Below are 11,663 nucleotides of genomic sequence, written 5' to 3'. Positions count from 1 at the left end.
CAAACATCTCATTTATTGAGGGCTAAAGCAGGCTAAGGAATGTGCATAACTACTTTGGTGAACACAAACTACTCTCTGTATTGACTTGAGCATTTATCTAACTCTTAATTTCCCACAAAGCTAGCCATTAACATCCCAAGCAAGAAATGAAACAACAAACAGCACCAGCAGAAGCTGCTATCTGCAGCCTTGAATCCCAGGCTTCCAGAACTTACAAGTGAGATAACAGTTCTCTTCTGTCTCTGTTTATTGCTTCTTGCTCCTTTCGGGACATTAGGCTTTTGCCTCATGTCTATATTTCTATATTTCCCTACTTTTGTTTTTATGCTGAAATCTTTTGAACCATCAGGGCAAGGACTGCAGATCTGTAATACATGGCTTGTTGCTGAGCCCATCCTTGTCTCCAGGCTAAGCAGTATATACAAAGAATACAGAGACAACTTAGACAAATCATTACTACACTCCCACTAAACCATGGAATAACATGAAAAGGATTAAGGTTTTCAATGCCACTAGAGATGCTTTATAACAGATCAATATCAGAAAATTCTGACAACTGTTTTGCAAAAGAATTATCAGTATGTTGATGAAGAGAAAGGATCTCAGAGGTAATATTACCATCATACAATAAACACCTTTTTACATTTTCCCATGGGAAATGAGTTTGATTCCATGGAATTGGAGCCATACAGAATGAAGAGACATTCCAATCACATTTCAAACAAAGTTCACATTGTAGACTAACATTTTGATCTCCTAGGATAACAATAGCTTGTTCTACATCATTTATCTTAGAGAACCTGTACTGTAACATCCTGTAACTCAGTGGTGTCCCATATTTTCTGTTCAAGGAGATTATGGGGCCACAGAGGAAAGTGATCAATGATAGAGAGTGTGCCTAGGGAGAGTTAGCTAGAGAGAAAACATTCTCTCAGGCTTTCACAGAGAGCAAATTGGTCAAGCAATGGCTGCGACTCATCCACATGGCTGACACTGACAAAAGGTCTACAAACTGCTGTACGTCATTTCAGGGTAAATCCTGAGGGAATTTGACTGACCTTGTCAGATACAAAAGTTACATTTTTTGTTATATAGGTTTTGCTTTATCTTGGTCTTAATCATCCAACAGAAAAGTATAAACACGAAATACAAAACATAAAGCCATATTAATATGCTGAGCTGTAAAAGGCTCAAGTCAACAACTTCTGTCATTGCCAGTCCTGCGGATAACCCACTACTATTATGGACTACTGGACTATATTGGAATATTTTGCTGAATTCACGCACCTACAATATTTAAATGGCAATGGAATACCCATCTCTGACAAAACTAAACAAAAAAGGGGGATATAAATGAAAGAACATTTTGTAGTGAAAAAAAAATATATATATATATATCTGTATATACAAAATAGTTAGCATAGATATACAGCTACTTTCTCTTAGTTCAATGAGAAGAAAGTTTGAATTCATAGTGTTTAGACAAGATACCATGTCTATCTTATACTATGAATAACTATTACAAAGACAATATGCAATGTATTAATTATTGTAACTGTCCTTCTAATCTGTTTTTGAAACTGTCTCATTGTTACTGTTCTCAATAAAATTAATATAAAAACAAATTTAAAAAACAAATTAATTAGTTTAGATATACAGCTACTTTCTCTTAGTTAAATGAGAAGAAAGATTTGTACTAATAGTATTTAGACAAGATATCATGTCTATTTTATACTATGAATAACTACTATGGAGACAAAAATATGCAATGTGTTAATTATTGTAACTATCCTATTAACCTGTTTTGAAGCTATTTCATTGTTATTTCTTTCTCAATAAATTAATTTTAAAAAGAAGAGGATGATGATGAATAAGTTGGTTCTAGCGCAGCTTTTTTTCTTATCTATAAAGCACTTAACCCCCCATACACAACTCCTTTTGAAGAAAAAAAATTGAAATGTAAGGTTGTGCAAGATTTGTTTTAAACTGTACAGTGTCTTTTTTTGTATATTCAATACACTACTATATGTGTCTTCAGATAGCCCTCTCCTGGTGCTATTTTCAATAGCCGCTAACCTTGCCTTGTACAGTATGGGGGCTGTAAATTGACATGGAAATTTAAAACAAGTTCTTGTTGGTGCACAGCACAAATTAGTTATGTACAGAGATGAGTTCTCTATTTAGGTTTTGCATGCTTTTTGTAGGTAGTAATAGATAAGGCCAAAAAAAAAAAAAGGTGGTGTTCCAAATACTGGAAGTCATGCCTCAAAATATTGCTAAGCTTACCATGAGCTCTGGCTCATCTTTTAATCATGGGGATCCTGAGGGGATTTGACTGACCTTGTCAGATACAAAAGTTCCACTTCTTGTTATATAGGTCTTGCTTTATCTTGGTCTTAACCATCCAGCAAAAAAGTATAAAAAGTATTTAAAAAGTATAAAAAACGAAGTATAAAAAGTAAAGCCATATTAATAAGCTGAGGTATAAAGGGCTCAAGTCCACAACTTCTGACATTGCCAGTCCTGCAGATAACACACTACTATTATGGACTACTGGACTATATTGGAATATTTTACTGAATTCAATCACCTACAATATTTAAGTGACAATGGAATACCCATCTCTGACAAAACTAAACAAAAAAAGGGGGATACAAATGAAGGACCATTTTATATCTGTATATTCAAAATAGTTAGGATTGATATACAGCTACTTTCTCTTAATTCAATGAATAGAAAGATTTGTACTGATACTGTTTGGACAGTATACCATGTCTGCATCTTGAACTATGAATAACCCCTACGAAGACAACAATATGCAATGTATTAATTATTAAAACTGTCCTGCTAATCAGTTTTGAAACTGTCTCATTGCTATTTGTTTCTCAATAAGATTATATAGAAAAAATAAAAAATAATAATCATGGAGAAATGAGAGTAGAGAAGAGATAAAACCTTCCAACCTCCTCCTCAGAATGCCACAGATGAAGGCTTTGGAATTAGTCTTTCCCTCTCCCCGGGTTGGCAGACCTAAGGGAGAAAAGTGAAGGATGGATGCCCTGGCCCAGCTGCAGAAGAGCTGGGGTGGCTTCCCTGTCCTAGATCCCGTCCTCCTACTCACCCAGATGCCCGGCTTGGTTCTTAGTTGCTGCATCTGTTGGTAAAGCCATAAATCAGAAGCAGCCCCAGCCAGGGTCAGGCCTGGTCAGCTTGCTGATGAAATTAGAGTAACAAGTGAGAAGTGGGGTGTTTATGTTAGTTTGGGCTCTGAAGCCAAAGGAAGAATCTGGACATTGAGCTTCTTAATAAGCTCAGCACTGACACATCCTGGGTCAGAAAGTAGGGCCTAAATGTCCCCCCTGGGAGGGCACAGTGAAATACCCTGGGCAAGTGTAGCCTCCTGAGAAGCCAAGGGAGGTGAGCTGAACTGGGCGCTGGGGCCGAGAGGGAGCATAAGGCACTTGCTGACTCAGGTTTGGAGGTGAACCCTCTTGCTTGCACGCTTTCCAGGTAACTGATGGCTCCACCACCCTGCTCTGCTATGTGCAGATTTTTCTCCCCTGTCCAAGAATCCAGTTTCAGTGGAGAAGCTGGATGAAACACCTGCCTAACAGGTTCCTTTAATCTGAACATGTCGCACCGCAGTGATCCTTGTGGCAGTCATAGCTTGAGAGGCGCCCAAGATGCCTGCTCAGTAAACAAGTACATTCTCATAAACCCTCTAGACACCCAAAGGGGGGCATGGTCTGAAGCGCACCATTTAGTCAGCTTGCAATGTCTCCAAGGGTCTCTGTGAGCGCAAGTGGTTGGCTTGGAAGGTGATTCCAGAAAGCCAAGGACTGGAAGAGAAGAAGCCAGTGAGGGTGCCTAGTGCTTGGGGTCACCTTTGGGACTGGAAGATGCTACGGCTGCCCTCAGAATCCATCTGCTGCATTGTGAGGAAACCCAATCTTCCCAGTAGAGGAGCAGGCCAGAAAGGCACAAGCGACCTGCACGCAGTCACCAGGAGTGGGACTAAGGAACCCATACCCAAAGAAGCTCTCAGATCGCCCCAAGTGATGACAGCATGAGCTGTCTGTCCCCTCCCTCAAGACCTGTTCATGCAGGTCCCAGGGCAAACTCAGTGATTGCCATTAAGTGTCCAAACAGAGTGCTTTAAATAAACAATACAAACAGCACATCAGCCCTGAAATCCCCACTATCAGTTACAGAGAAAAATGTCTCCCTTTATATGTAAATACAGTTAGACAGAGGTGGAGATGTATTATGAAGATCACAATGCTAGTAAAAGGACTAATGTATTGCAGATCGATCTGAGCTTGAATCATAGTTTTCCAGGCTACGAATCTGGTCAGTGACTGTCTTCAGGATGTTCTCCAAACCACAGGAAACTCATCTGACCCCGCGCTTGATGTACAGAAGCGACATAGGAACCCTGCTGGAGAGAGCCAGGCAGCCAAGAGCGGAAGAGCTTCGTGAGTGTATACTGCCACCTGCTGGGAGAACCTCGCCTATTACAGCTGCACAGCTGTGAAGATGCAGGGGCAGGCTGCTGGGTAGAGAAGACGGAAGGCGAAGCACTTGCTCCTCCTGACAGCACAGAGATGGCCCGATTGCCTACCTCCTGAGCCTCTGGTCACTCCGTTGTAACATAGGGGTAAGGAGCTGGCAGTTGTCAGTAGCTGTAGAGCTACCCCAGGGTTCCTAACCTAACGTCCCCGAGAGAAGCGGCATCTGCAAAGCCGTGTCCATAATGTTCTCGTTCAACATGTTCGACCATCCAAATCCCTGAGTCTTCCAGAACCGCTTTCCACACAATACCGCTGCTTCTCTGTGTCCATGTTCACAGGGCCTAGTGACAGGTCAGATGTGGAGAAATGAGGGAAGATAATTATGTCACCATCAGCCCTCGATCAACTTAGCCAACTTAACATTACCTAGCCCGTGCTGTTCAAACTGACCAAGAAGAATTCTGACCACATGACAAACTGTGGTGTGCTGGAATTTGTGGCTGATGAGGGGACCTGCTACCTTGCACTCTGAATGGTGCAGAATTTGCAGTTGCGAGAAGGGGGCCTGGTTCAGGTGGAAAGTATCAACCTGCAAGTGGCCACATGCTCCGAATTCCAGCCTCAGAGCCCACACTTCCTAGACAGCACCAACCCCAAAGCAGTATTAGGAAATGCACTAGGAAACTTTGCCTGTCTGACCACTCGGGATGTGATCGCCACCAACTACAATGAGAAGATCTATGAATTACGGGTGATAGAAACCAAACCTGACAAGGCTGTGTCCATCATTGAGTGTGACATGAATGTGGACTTTGATGCTCCTCTGGGCTACGAAGCTGACAGAAAAGTCCAACACGAGCAATCAACAGAAAGTGATGCTGACCACAGTGGCTATGCTGGTGACCTGGGCTTCCATGCCTTCTCAGGTCCTGGGAATAGACTGGATGGAAAGAAGAAAGGAGTTGAGCCTAGTCCCTCCCTGATCAAGCCTGGAGACATTAAAAGAGGAATTCCTAATTACGAATTTAAACTTGCTAAGATCACTTTCATCAGCAATTCACATCCACTCCTCAAAAAAGTTGAAGAGGATGAAGCTGGAGGTAGATTCATTGCATTCTCTGGAGAAGGACAATCCTTACGTAAAAAGGGAAGAAAGCCTTAAGTCCAAACTGTGGCTGATTGGAAGATAAAGGACTCAATTGCAACAAAAAAAAAAAAAAAAAAAGGAGCTGGGAGTTGTGAGTGTTCCAGTCCTGATCCCCAGCTTATGGTTCTTCTACCCAACAGCCAAGGGGCAGAGACCTCCTGATGACATATACTGAGCTCTCTCTGACCCCCATATAGCCTCCAGAAAAGCCCACAAAGGGACCGTGTGCTGCTTCAGAACAAAGCAGCTTGTACAGCGAAGTATTGCCATCTCCCAGAAAGAGCAGTCCTGGTGGAGCATGGCGGTGAAGAAGCCAGCCCCCGCCAGAGTTTTCTATGTTGTCTCTAAGACCTTCATGTTGGTCGTCAAGGTGCCCGAGTCCTTTGGCTGGACCTGGTGATGGTGATCCGTGGGCTCTGTACAAGGAAAGGAACTTGTACACAGAAAGTCCTGGATCAATGGGGTGGTACCAAGGGGATTTGGCAATAGCTATGAAGAAGCTGGAAGAGCTCATCCCTGGCCCAGGGTGCCTGTGGAAAGATAGTGATGTGGTCACCGGGCCACAGAAGTAAGGGGCAGACTTAGCCTGTGGCCCACATGAAGATCAACAGGAAGAGACAAGCTCAGAATCAGGTACCAGCTGACTCTTGCCCATGGATGTAGGCTTAGTTTCCAGTCCTAGCTGTGCTGTGAAAGTTGGGTGAGCCACTCACCTCTGAGCCACCCTCGTGTCACGTCCTCAGAGAGCCAAGCCTACCAGATGCTCTGGGCAATTTGTCTTAACAACCCTGCCACTGTTCTTCTATTTGTAGTTGCTACTGCTATGGACAACTAGGTGCCAGTGAAAAATGTCACTGTTTGGTTTTCCTCAGGAGCCGGCACTCATGCAAAGCTTACTAGGGGTGCCTGTGGCATGAAGAGGAGGTGGAAATGAGCAGAGGAAAGTCCAGCTGCAGTAGGGGCCCAAAGACAGCCATGGGGAACCCTGGAGGTAGGCTGGCCTTGCACAGGTGTCCTAGGCTGGGCTGCATGGCTATGTCATTGGTTGTGGGCCACACAGAAACACATATGACCTTGGCCTCTGCAGCTGTCTGCAGCTGAGATGATCTAGAGAGGGTTGACAACCAGAGCCAGCAGCTAAAAGGGGTTAGGGTACAGCATAGGAAACACTGGGGTCAGGGGGCTTCCGAGGGATGGAGGAGCATCTGAGCTGAGTTCTAAAGGTCACTAATCAGGACTCAGCTAATTGAGGGACAAGGGAGACCCGCGCAGGTGAGAAGTGGGAAGTGCCAGAGTCCCAGGCCACAGCTGCCCTCTGGCACGCATCTGCCTGAGCCCAGCTTTTGCCCTTGGAGCACAGGCCCGCTACACACCTGCAGGGCTCATGGAAAACTTCCCGGAAATGTGAGATTGAGCTGTTCCTCTCCACCTGCTTCCCAGCTCTCACCACTAGCGATACCACACCATAAAACAGATGCGAAAATATTTCTTTCCCCACACAGAGGAAACTTCATGTCCTTCAACCTCCCCAAGCAGGACAAAGACTTGGATGCAGTCAAGGACTTTGCTGTTCAGTCTGTTGGAGAGAAGTGTTTCACTCCCTGGACTGAGAAGCCTGGAGGGTAAAATGTAAGGAGCATTGTGTGCTAGGTTTCCCGTAGGGTGAAGCAGCTCTTTTGGAAGATATCTGCTTCCCAGGCCCTGAGACTGGAAACTCTGACTAAATAGATGTATGAAAGGAAAGGCCATCAGGGTTTCCAGAAAGGGTCAGAGGTGAGTTTGTCCCCATCATCATGTGTACTGGTAACCAGAGTAGATGGCCCAGGAAGAGAGCTCTGGCCTTGCTTCCAGAGGCCTGGAGAGACAGACCTGCACTACCACTAACAAGGTGCCTCCGCCTTTGGGGCCAGGTGGTACCCACGCTGTCCCACATGTGGCTGCAGGCCTCCCCAGAGAAGGCCCCGCCCCAGGTCTCTCTCATCAGCCTGCCTTGAAGTCACACCTTTCTGCTCAGGATATTCCTTTATTGCAAACCCCCCAACTGATTGTTCTCAGGACCAAGCCCTTTGATGGTTTTATTGTCCCTAAATTCACACCAGGCTCCAATAACTTCAGAGCAGGTAGAGAATGCAGAAAGGCAGGGGTTTGGGAAGTGAGTGGTCCGGGATCAAGGCAGGAGATTGCAACTTCTAAATCTACAGGACCAGACTCCCTGAAGACTTCCACATGTAGGGGGTGGGTCTGTGATCTCTGGCCCGCAGCACCGGGGCTAAGTGGATCAAGGTGGACTCCACATCTGAGATCCCCGGAGCCTCTTCTGCTGTGGATGGAGTGGCAGGTCCATGCAGCGTACCTCTTCTCTGACTTCCAACCAAGCCCGGGACCAAATGGCCCTTGAGGCTATCTTTGGTGAGGTTTTATAATGGGCTCTACACCCACCCACTCATGCTCAGCCCAGTTTAACCAACTTACTGGCTCCAGGTCTGCTCGTGAAAGATCCCCACCTGAGCTGAGAATCTGAGGCCTTGATCTCCAAGAACTGAAATCTTACTGCTTATCAGCAGTCAGTGGTCATTTTCCACAGCAGCTCAGCACACTGAAGACCACTTAGAGAAAATCTAAGGGTGGTCCTCAAAAGAAAGAGGACGCTGTGAGGTATTGAGCCAGCAGTCGTTGGGGACCCTGGGGTCCTTTTGGGTGCAGACCTCCAAGCACTTCTTAGTCATATGGGATTCCAGCTTCCTCCTCCAGACGTAGCAAGCCCTGAGATTGAGACTCATGCTGCCGAGCTGGGAGGCCATTGTGCGACAAGCACACAACGTTGCCAATGAACTTCAGGGTGCACAGGAGGCCTGTGCTGAGTCCCGGCTCCACACAGCAGCCGTGCTTGAATCTGTTCATCGGCCGTCACTGATCCAGCCAACAGGCACTGAAGCACCCGCCTGTGCGCCAGCACCTTGTCGTGCCCGACAGTAGCCAGCAGATGCTATGGGACTTTGCCTCCCTCGACGTGCATAATCAGCCACCTGAAGATGGCCTCCTGTGGCTGCCGGCTGGCCTGCCCTGGCCTGAATGTGCCTCCCTCCTGTTATAGGAAGAGCTTGCTTCCTGCTGTCCCAAGAATAGAAGGGAGGGGATGCAGCCGAGTTCGGGGGTAAACTGCAAGGCAGCCAAACGTGGCCAGATGAAATTGTAGGAGATCCTGCAGGAAGCCCAAGGGGCTTGGAGGCAGAGGTAGGGGTACCACAGACAGCTGAGTTAGACGAAACGTGTATATATTTATAGTGTATAGCATGTTTTGAAATATAGCTGTGCTGTGGGACGGCTAAATCAAGCTGATCAGCATTTACATTTTCTTTTGTACTTTTATTTTGGTGATGAGGAAGTAAAACCTACCCTGAGTGATGTCAAGAATAAAATACATTGTTGGTTGGTTGGTTGGTTGGTTGGTTGGTTGGTTGTTGTTGTTGTTGTTGTTGTTGTTGTTGTTGCTATTCTGGATTTTGTTGTTTTGTTTGGTACTAGGAATCAAACTCAGGACTTCACACTTGCCAGGCAGGCACCACGTCACTGAGCTTCATCCTCAGCCCCTAAAACACATTGTTAATTACGACCACCTTGTGGTACAATAGACCACTCAGACCTATTTTTCCAACCTAAGATAGTTTAGTCTTCAACCAACACCCCTCCAATCTCTGCTGCCCCCTAGCGACCATAATTTTACTCTGCTTTTGAGTTTCACATTTCAGATTCCAGATGGCAATGTGATCTCCTCAGGGAAAGAGATCTAGGAAGTGTGCGTCTGTGACTACACGCCAGGCTCAGGAGGAAACCCTGGCTTCTCTAAGAGAAACACACAGACAGCGAGAACCATTAGCTTCTCCTCCAGATAGTGGAGGGCCGAGGCCACCTCTGCATTTCCTTCCGGTCTGGCCCACACCTGTCTCACTTCCTCTCAAGGCCAGCTACTTGGCATTTTTGCTTTCTGGTATCCCAATTAGCTCAGCCAGTGGACAGACAGAAGCAGGATGTAGGGTATAGGGGAGAGAGGGGGCCACTTACTGCTCCAACAGCAAACCTTCGCTTCTCTCCAGGTGCCTCTGCTGCTGGGAGTGGCCCTGGCCCCCTCACTTCCTGCGGCCATCTTCTGGAGCCCTTTCCCTCATGCTTAGACTTGCAACCCTGCCCGCTATGTCTTCCTGCCTTATATTCCCCCTGGCTGAGCTTATCCTTGTCTAGCTGACTCTCCTTCCCTGGCTGGCATTCAGAGCTCCATAAGGATGTCTCAGGTGCACTGCTAAACTCTCAGCATTGGACAGAGGTAGGGTAGAAGTAAGTGTTGTGCTGCGTAGCCTAAGAGGGACATTGCAGGAAGGTCCTCTGGATTGGTGACAAGGGGTTCTGTGAAGGCAGTCCCAGTTAGAAAAGAGATGCCAAGAGGTTCAACAGAGAGAACTTAATATGGAAAGTCAGCCCCAAAGCCCGCACAGAGACGCTCCAGCCTTGAGAGCGGCAGGAGGTTATGCAGCAGAGCCCAGAAGCAGAGAGCTCTGTGCTAACGCAGGAAGATCCTCGGGTTTCCTTAGCAGGACTTGGTGACCAGGGAGGAAAACGATGGTACCAAAGGTGAAATCCGCATGGGACAACAGTTGAGGAAGAGAAAAAAATGGGAATAAATGGCCCGATTTCTCCTCTGCACCTTTGCTCCCCTCGGATGTCACATCCTGCACAGTTCTCATCGCTTAAGAGGGAGGACGGTGGAGGATGAAGAAATGAAGGCACAAGTTGGAGTGCAGTAAGCTGAGGGCAGGTGGAGCTCTCTCTCCTGATGGAAGAACAGAACCACCCAATGACTGCAGTGCGGTTATTTATACGATCAGAAGAAGGACTGCAGGCAGAGCCTCTCTCCTGACAGAAGGGACTGCCCAACCACGGCAGGGCACTTGCTTACACAACCAGCCTAGGAGGCTGTTTACAGAGAATTTAAGGAGAGAGCAAGAGCTGAATCCCAACGTCTCCCCTTTCTCTGTTTTTTAGTTGCAAGTGAAGTGTGGTCATTTGGACTTGGAGGAGTTGCATTTGAGGACTCTGCAGAAGACCTTATTCCTTGGGGGGGGCCTTCACTTCCTATCTTCTGCAGGTGTCCCCAGTGAAGTTTCTTCCTGTGAGGGCCTTCTCAATCGCAAACCCTTTCTACTCTGAGTGGACTGACTCATTTGGGCTAAAAAATATCCCAGTCCAAGCATTTCACGGTCCCAAATTCAGCAGCTTAACCCTATACAGCCCTAACAGTAGTCAGTTACCAGTGTAGCTGAAAACTGTCAGTGATTTGAATTTCTTTTCACAGCTAGCATATTACTATGGCATTGTTTTATATATCTTGTGGTTATACATTTCTGCTGGATTTTCAAGACCAAGGTAAAGTGAACCCTGTGTTAATTAAAATTAATTGCTTACTATCTATCAAGGTCAAATTAAAGCTCAGGATTTATCTTGGAACCAGGTACAGCACCTCTCAGTTCTATCAGTGTCAGCAACCTGGATGAGCCATGACGATTGCTTGACCAAGTTGCTCTTTGTGAAATCTTGGGAGACCTTTCTCTCCTGGTGACACTCCTTAGACCTTTTATATACTGTTGGTCTCCTTCCTCTGTGATCCAACAATCTCTTTGGTCAAGAGGGCAAGGCCTCACCAATTTATAGGATGACCTACCAGAGATTTGCTTATGTCCTAGATCCTAAAGGACCCTAGAAGGCTGGGGTCAAAATATTGGCTGTCTTCCTATCCCAGGTATATTTCTAGTTTTGGGTCTCCAAACCTCTATTGTTGAACATCCAGAGGAATATTGGTTTCTGTGAGGTAACAGGTCCTGAAAATGAGGTGCAGTGGAGAAAGAGAGAGACAGAGAGACAGAGAGAGAAGGAAGAAGGAGAAGGAGAAGGAGAAAAGAAGAAGAAGAAGAAGAAGAAGAAGAAGAAGAAGAAGAAGAAGAAGAAGAAGAAGA

The 11,663-nt window shown here is 46.1% G+C and overlaps 1 pseudogene; it reads left to right on the top strand.

The window, feature by feature from the left end:
• The first annotated feature begins 4,753 nt into the window (after positions 1-4,753).
• Positions 4,754-5,690, top strand: LOC101590352 (annotated as a pseudogene).
• Positions 5,691-11,663: the final 5,973 nt, after the last annotated feature.

Source organism: Octodon degus, unplaced genomic scaffold (genome assembly GCF_000260255.1).
Source record: "Octodon degus isolate 3935 unplaced genomic scaffold, OctDeg1.0 scaffold00076, whole genome shotgun sequence".
Lineage (NCBI taxonomy): Eukaryota > Metazoa > Chordata > Mammalia > Rodentia > Octodontidae > Octodon > Octodon degus.
The sequence above is the reverse complement of the archived record's forward strand: the minus strand, read 5'-3'. Positions and strand labels throughout refer to the sequence as shown.